This window comes from Daphnia magna, unplaced genomic scaffold, assembly GCF_020631705.1.
Source record: "Daphnia magna isolate NIES unplaced genomic scaffold, ASM2063170v1.1 Dm_contigs066, whole genome shotgun sequence".
NCBI classification, from domain to species: Eukaryota; Metazoa; Arthropoda; class Branchiopoda; order Diplostraca; family Daphniidae; genus Daphnia; species Daphnia magna.
Window position 1 is genome coordinate 173,325 of NW_025533119.1, and position 7,977 is coordinate 181,301.

At 45.5% G+C, this 7,977-nt stretch overlaps 1 pseudogene; it reads right to left on the reverse strand.

Annotated features, from left to right (window-relative positions):
- Nucleotides 1-3,920: 3,920 nt before the first annotated feature.
- On the reverse strand, nt 3,921-6,720 carry LOC123477471 (annotated as a pseudogene).
- Nucleotides 6,721-7,977: the final 1,257 nt, after the last annotated feature.

Here is a 7,977-nt window from a genome sequence, read left to right on the forward strand (position 1 = left end):
CGGAAACACCCAGACTCGTTCGATCTTAATAATTAACAGATTATTCATTTCCCACTGGAACTTTTAACAAATAAATAATCCTACCCAAACGATTTTTCGTCGAAAATATAGCGCGAAGTTAAGAAAAAATTTCTGCGTTGCGCGACGGGGATGAATATTTTGCTTTTTTAGCACACGAATAATTGTCGAAGGACACGCATCCATTTCCGCTACGTCTTAATTGATAAAATACACGTAACAGTAACAACTATACGTTATTAAAAAAAGGATAAATTTGAAGTACGTTTAATTGTTACCTACGATTTCCTACGTGGTTGTTATCAGTGTTTACTATTTTTTTTCCCTGAAGATGAAATACGATACTTAATAAATTATATATATAATTATAATAAATTAAGATAAATACTTTGCTTTGATTTTTTCCCCCTGAAGATGTTAATTGAACTTTTTTTTTTATTTACAAAAAAAATTCGGGGTTTTAACGTTTTACAAAGACAACAAAGTACAAACGAATCCAAAGAAGGTTAGGATGTTTTGAATTACACTTAACAAACATTAAATTTCCGAACAAATCAGGCTTAGTGCGATTGCGCTTAGCTGTGAGAATATCTGTGGCAGTACTAAACGAGCATTCAATGCTTCCGGAGGAAGCTGCTACGCTTAGACTGTCACTGGTGACGCGACTGAGAAGGGGGCATTGATGATTGGCATTGATGATTGGCATTGATGAGCATTGGATTTTTACCACTGAAGGGGTCTGAGAGGCTTTACTGTGCTGACTGGATCCACTGGGTTTTCCAGTTCTTCAACTTCGACAGCAGGCTCGTTCAAGTAGACATCAACTTCATCCATAATCTTTACTGGTCCGATTGAAATTGGCCGATGTGGCTCTAGAACAGCCAAGTACAACGACCCACTGTCCCTCCGCTTCCTGATGAAATTTTGTTCAGTCATCTCGGTAGTGGTAGAGTTAGTGACATTTTCTCCAGTTGCTGTTGACGTTGCTTCAACGTCACCTATAACGAAAATGCGATGAGAAAAAAGTTTCTTGCACTTGCTTAAAGGGTGTACTCACGGAAAATCCGGTAGCAAGAGTCAATTTGAAGTCGGACGCTGTTCAAATTCTGACAATCCGGAAACTCTAATCCATCCTTTCTAAATGCGTGGATCGAGAATGGTACCTGAATTTATTGGAGAAAATTAGCATTAAAATTTCAATCTGTTATTGTGTAAAATTACGAACCAAGCACGTAGTTTGCATCACGAAGAAAAAACGAAAAACGACGATCAATAGATGTTAGCAGGGCTTTGCATAATTCCTTGCAATGGCGAACGGTTGGTGCTAGTCTGCTAGCAGGATTCGGGATAAGCATGCTATTTCTGTCTTTTGCCGTGAGCGTAAGAGCCGTTTTAAGTCCAAAATAGGCTGAAATGACGTTACCAATCGTCTCAAAGTCCGCCTGGAAATCGTCTGATGCGCACTCAAAGGGTTTTGAAATGGCCACGATTTCTCTCAGCATCGCGAGCTGAAGAGGTGTAGGTGCTCCAAACTTTTAAACAGCATTGAGATGACTGAGGAGTGACGGATCCTTATCAATTGCCTTCAAAAACATGCAGAGCATGTAAAACATACAGTTCCAGTGCATGGCATTTTTTACCGGAAACCGATGGATCGCTGAAGCCTTTCAGTGTCAATGACACTTTTCCTGATGTAGATTACCAGATTGCTCACGAGTTCAATTGCTTTATCTTCTTGATTCTGAAGTATATAATAAGTAATTATTGGATAAAACTTCCGTAAGAGTAATAAATTTTTTAATCTTGAATGTAATTAAATTACCGTGATTCTCTTCAGGCATTTCGAGTATTCCTCTTCAGTGTTATGTAAGTCGGATTCGGCTGAAGGCATTGCTTCATCTAGTCCTAACTGAACATCTTCAGTCTCCAATTGATCATTCCAATCCTCATTAGCCACACTTGCCACGTCTACCAAAAAAACCATTATTTTCTCACCATCTTATCTTCCATGTCCCTGTTTCTTCAAAGTTAAACAAATAAGAAAAAATTAAGGAAAATGATTGAAACTTAAAAGTTTTTGTTTACTTGGCAATAGTGTTCAAGCATGTAGGACAACAAAAGCTAGGAATGCCAAATTCTTCCAAGATATCCCTACGAAAACAGGCGTTATGGATCCACGAATGGGAAACCCTACATTGGTTGCAGTCATCCTCTGTACCTGTGCTTTTACACAGCATACAGAGGATGGTTAATTGCGAATTATCAGAGGGATCGCGAAGCCATCCCGGAAGATAATTTGAATTGTATTAGGAAAAAAGAAGCGACGACCCTAAGGGTGTAGACACGATTTATTAGCTAATGTTTAAAGACAAAGGAACGAGAAAACAAACGAAAGAGTGTAGATTTTTCTTCCTTTCTTTCTCTCTCTCCCTCTTTCTTCTCCTTTCTCACTCCTTCTCCTGTAGGCCTGGACCGCTTACACCATTCAGACATAATAGATTTAAGTCGTAGACGCGGAATTTTGACATTAGGAGAAAAGGAAGAGGGGGAAAATAACAGAAAACCACAAAGTCAAACTAAACCAGCAAAGTAACGGGGAGGAGAATAGGTAAACTTCCGACAACAAACTCTGACAGAGAAAAACACACCTGAATTTTCTAGATGAGAGAAAAAACTCTGTCAGGGAACACAAAGGGAAACTGGACGAAACAGACAGAGGTGGACAACACAAAAACAAACAATTCTTGCTTCAAAAGGCAATATGGGCGGGCGGCTAAATGTGCAGTAGATTATTCAAGCTGATCCGACACTTCCGTTCTGTTACCTCCAACGTAAGATTTACTTGATCTGGTCGGTTAGATCCTAATTTCGGAGGATGGTGCGAAAACACCAGAAAAAAAAATTAACGAATAGGAAATAAATGAACGAGTAGGGCAGGGCGGGCGGGAAATCGAACCCTTAGGGTCATCGCTTCATTTTTTCCTAATACAATTCAAATTATCTTTAGGGATCGCTTCGCGATCCCTCTGATAATTCGCAATTGTATAGCGAAAGCCATTTCGCTAGACCCTAAGGGTAACTTTAAAGCTTTTAATTAAAATTTTGTTGTTTCATCAAAAGTCTGCGCTAGCCGATGGTCCCGCACCTCGTCTGTAGAAACGATTGAATGTGGACTGTCTAGCCCAGTGACCTGCTCTTAAAATCGAATCGATAGTGTTCCCATTACGTAGTGCTTGTGAGGCCGCCGCGGCCCTAGTTGAGTGGGTGCCGAAAATTGAAGTGTCGATCCCAGCGGATTTCAAAAAAGATTTTACCCACCTAGTGACGGTGTTTGCCGTTACCTGTTTGTGTGGCACAATAAGGCTGATAAAACCGTTATTTTTATTTGCCTGGTATCGAAACAGCCGAGTCCGCTCAACGAAGCTTTTTAAAGCATGGGACGGACATAGATTCGCGTCAGGACAGGCGTTCAAAGCGAACGATTGAAGTGGCCCGCCACGTTGGGACTTTCTTAAGGAACGTAAGGAAAAGAAAATGGCCGAATTAGAAAAAAACAACCGTGTTCAAATATATTGCGGCGATCTCCGAGACCCTCATTAGCGAAGCGAGAGAAATAAGGGTGACTGTTTTGCCGGCTAACACTGACAACGGTAAGAGATGATTTTCACCTAGGGATTTAACGAACGGCATAATTAGGTCCGGATCCCAAGTTGCGGAATATTTGGGTTTAGGCGGGTTAAGGTTGTAACAACTTCTCAGCAAATCCACCACAAGCGGGTGACACCCCAGCGGAAACCCCTCCACACTGCCGAGTGTTCTAGATAACATGGAGCGGTGAACGTTTATGGTATTGTATGACCTGCCCGAGGCGTGCAAGTCGACCAAAAACTCCAGTGTGCCTATTAGATCATTTGACATGGGATCTTTACCCCTTCCCATGCACCAAGCCAACCAACTGCGCCACGCTGACTCGTAGGCAGCATTGGTATTCGGACGGCGTCCTGCCAAGAGTAGTGAGACCAGTCGTGTCGAAAAGCCTCGCTCTTTGAAGCCACGCCGGAGAGATTCCAGACGGCCAAGGGGAGCGTGCCGGACCTCAACAGCAGATGCGGTTCCTCTAGCGCTGAGGTTAGCAATGATGGGCACGGATGCAGGAGCCACGGTACGTCGCACGATAACTCCTTTAAAAGTAGAAACCAGGGTTGGCCAATCCAGACTGGGCAAACAAAAACAACGGTGGCTCGTTCACGCCTGATTTTTTGGAGGCACGCAAACATTTAGCAGAAAGGGGGGAAACATAACCCGAAAACCCGCCCCAATTGAGCGCGAAAGCGTTCGTTGCCATAGCGCCCGGCTGTGGTTTCCACGTGACAAAATATGGTAATTGCGCATTCCACTGAGAGGAAAAAAGATCGACCTGCGACGGCCAATTGCGGTTAATCTGCGCAAAAACTAACGGTTCAATTTTCCAATCGCTGGCGTCCGCCTGCGCCCGTGATTCCTCGTCTGCGACCACATTTAGTTCACCCGCAAGATGCACGGCTTTGACGGCCACCCCGCGTTGTTCGCACCAATCCGTTAGAGCTTTGGCGGCTACCGTGAGTGCAACGGACCTAGTCCCCCCACACTTGTTTATATACGCAAAAGCCGTCGTATTGTCCTGGTAGATGCGAATTGCCACATTTTTAGAATGTGCGGCGTATGACTGGATCAAGTAAAAGGCCCCAATAAGTTCTAACTCGTTAATGTGTTTACGCGTGTCTGCTAAAGTCCAGGGTCCCCGAGTTCTTACGCCATTAAAACACGCCCCCCAGCCTGATAACGACGCGTCCGAACAAACTTCTAGATCTGGTATTTTAGGGAAGAACAATTTATCCTTAGCCGCGCTCAAATTCCTTACCCACCACTCTAGGTCACTCTTCGCTTCTCGTGTAAGAGCGCAAGTCGAGCGCAGATCAAAATTGGGCCGTTTTGCTTGCTCAATATAAAACCGTTGCATGCTCCGATAATGGGATTGAGCGAATGGGATCGACAGAATCGCCCAAGTGAAATTCCCAAGAATGGACGCCACCTTTCTGAGGGAAATGCTGTTGTCTGACAAGGCTCCACTGCACATCGTCCTCACTGACGCGACTTTGTCGGCCGTTAGTGCAAAGGACATTCGTTTGGAGTTAACCATCAACCCCAAGTACTCCAAAATCTGACTGGGCTTGAGCACCGATTTCGTCCAGTTCACTAAAAAACCTAAGCTCTGAACTAGAGCAACAATCTTTTTAATGTCAGTACCGAGGTTTTTTCTGAATGCGTTCATGACGAGAATGTCATCCAGATAAACTACCAATCTAATGCCCTCCTTTCGCAATACCGCCATGACTACTTTCAGCAACTTGTTTAAGACCCTGGGCGATGGTGCCAGCCCAAACGCAAGACACAAAAACTCAAAAATGCAATCCTTCCATAAGAAACGCAAGTACTTCCGGAAAGCCGGATGTACGGGCACCGTCAGGTATGCGTCTTCCAAATCAAGCTTGACCATCCAGTCACCTTGACGAAGGAGAAAACGCACCGTTTCCAAATTCTCCATTTTAAAGTGTTCGTACTGGATGTGCTTGTTCAAGGGCTTTAAATTTATTATGGGTCTGAATTTACCTTTGGATTTCATTGGCACCGCAAAAAAGGAATAAACCCAGCCCTCTGAACCATCTATAATTTCTACTATCGCCCGCTTGCTGATCAAACTAGCTACTTCGTCGTCGCAAACCTGCCTCATTTCCTTTGATATAGCCACGGGTAAGGGGAGACTACGCCAAGTAGGATTCGAGATAAAATCTATTTTAAGTCCCTCGGAAACCGTTCCCAAAACCCAAGGATCATCCGTAACCCGTTTCCAATTCTTTGCGAAGAATTGCAAACGGCCACCTACCCCATAATGTTGGAGTCTAATAAAAGAGAAACTTAAATACCTTTGTCGTTGTGTAAACGTGTTTTGCGCTCTCGACCACGTCCGCACTGGGCCAAGCGCCCAAGTCCCCGGCCCCTTGCCGCTCCGAGTGCCGGCCGATGCGTTCTAAACGGAACAAAAGTTGGGCGCTTCACCGCCACTCGTTTAGTGTGCTGCCTAGGACGCTGGATCGAGGACTGTTTAGCGGTGGTCACCAAACCATCGCGTTGAGCCAAGGTAGCGTCCTGCTTTGCTTCCTTCAGCATCGCCGAAAGGAATCTGTCCGTAAAAAGGAGCTCTCGAGCCTCCTTTCCTGGCGCAAAAACTTCCGGGTCCGATAAAATAAACTCAGACTTGTATTCGACCCTGCTGATAACAGCCTGTCCCCTCAACTTCGTTACGTGCAGGAAAGCTCGCCCCCACTGCCGTAAAGCCGCTTCCACGGAGACTTTAATAAGTTCCTCAGCTTCTCCCCCGCCAGGAGCGGAGAAACGAGCGTACAGGTCTACTAACGGGGGAGCAACGTCCATGATCTTCAACTGAGCCGTGATCAGGACATCCTCCGTAGTGTTGACCGCTTTTAGCACTCCCATGTCTTTGGCTTGCCGTTGCATATAGCCGTCGAGCTTTGGTGGTTTAAGACCAAAATCCGGGTCCTCAAAGACCATAGGAAAGCGTTTAGAGATCGCTTTCGACTCCTCCCCCGACAAGGGATTCAACAAAAAGATCGTCAGCTCGTCACTGATGGGCCGTGGTATCATGATGGGGGATTGAGCGTCCTCGCTAGCCGTCACAAACTCCACTTCCCCCGACGACTCCGTAGAGCGAGAGCCCGTCGAACCCGGTAACCAAGGACGGTTCCGTTATTGATTAATAGGGTCGTCGTCGCCCAGCACATCCTCGTCCGTACCTGCTTGTTCGCTCCGTGCTCGGCTCATAGTGGGGGATACACCTGATTCGCCCTGACGTTCCCAATGCAAACTGTCTGATCTGCGTTGATCACTGACATCCCGGCGCTCATTTTCACGCCGAACGCTACGTTTTGTCGTTGTCGCTGCTGCCAATCGAGCTCGTGTTGTGACCCACGTCGACTTTCGTTCTGCCGTTGCAGCCTGTGACGCCGCAAATGGAGCTCACGTTGCCTCTCACGTTCACGCTCAAAGCCGCGTTGACGTCTTTCCCAATCCAGGCCGTACTGCTAACCCCACATTCCTTCACTACGGTGATATTCATGACCGTAACTGAGCCGTTCACGATCACAGGGCCCGTATTCACGTTGCTCGTAGGGCCGATGGTAAAAGTTGTCACGTGGTGGAGAGTAACACATGAAATGTTCCCTATCCTCTTCTCTTGCCGTGCGCCGCAACGGCGATCGATCCCTAATTAACTGAGGCTGATCGACACCCGAAAGTCTATCACGATATTCTCGGTCACGACCAAGCGCACTAGGATCTCTTCCAAAAATTTCGTCTTTTGCAAAAAAACTTCGCGCTCTGGAATCTCAAGAGTGGCCACGAGGCCCGCGATTGCAAAAATCCTGAGCCGACATCCTAACTGCGAGAAAGCTAAATTATGTCTGAGTGGTGTAAGTGGCCCAGGCCTACAGGAGAAGAAGTGAGAAAGGAGAAGAAAGAGGAATAGAGAGAAAGAAAGGAAGAAAAATCTACACTCTTTTGTTTGTTTTTTCGTAATAAATCGTGTCTATACCCTTAGGGTCTAGCGAAATGGCTTTCGCTATACAACACCGTTTCTTGGGATTCTTCGACAGAACATTTCCGACTTTCCGTCTGGCTTGAATACTTGAGGATCGCCTTGAACCCTCCATAATGACCTTTTCCGTCGTCTTTCTAGCCTTTTTCCCTTTTGTTTTTGGCCTATAATGTAGATGAAAAGGGGGAACTAGAAAAATGAAGCATTAAACATTTAAAGATTTGTGATCATACCCTTGAAACGCATCATCTGTGGGCAAACCGGCGTGTGAGATATTTAACTCAGATGGCCCTGTGTAGGAGACGAAT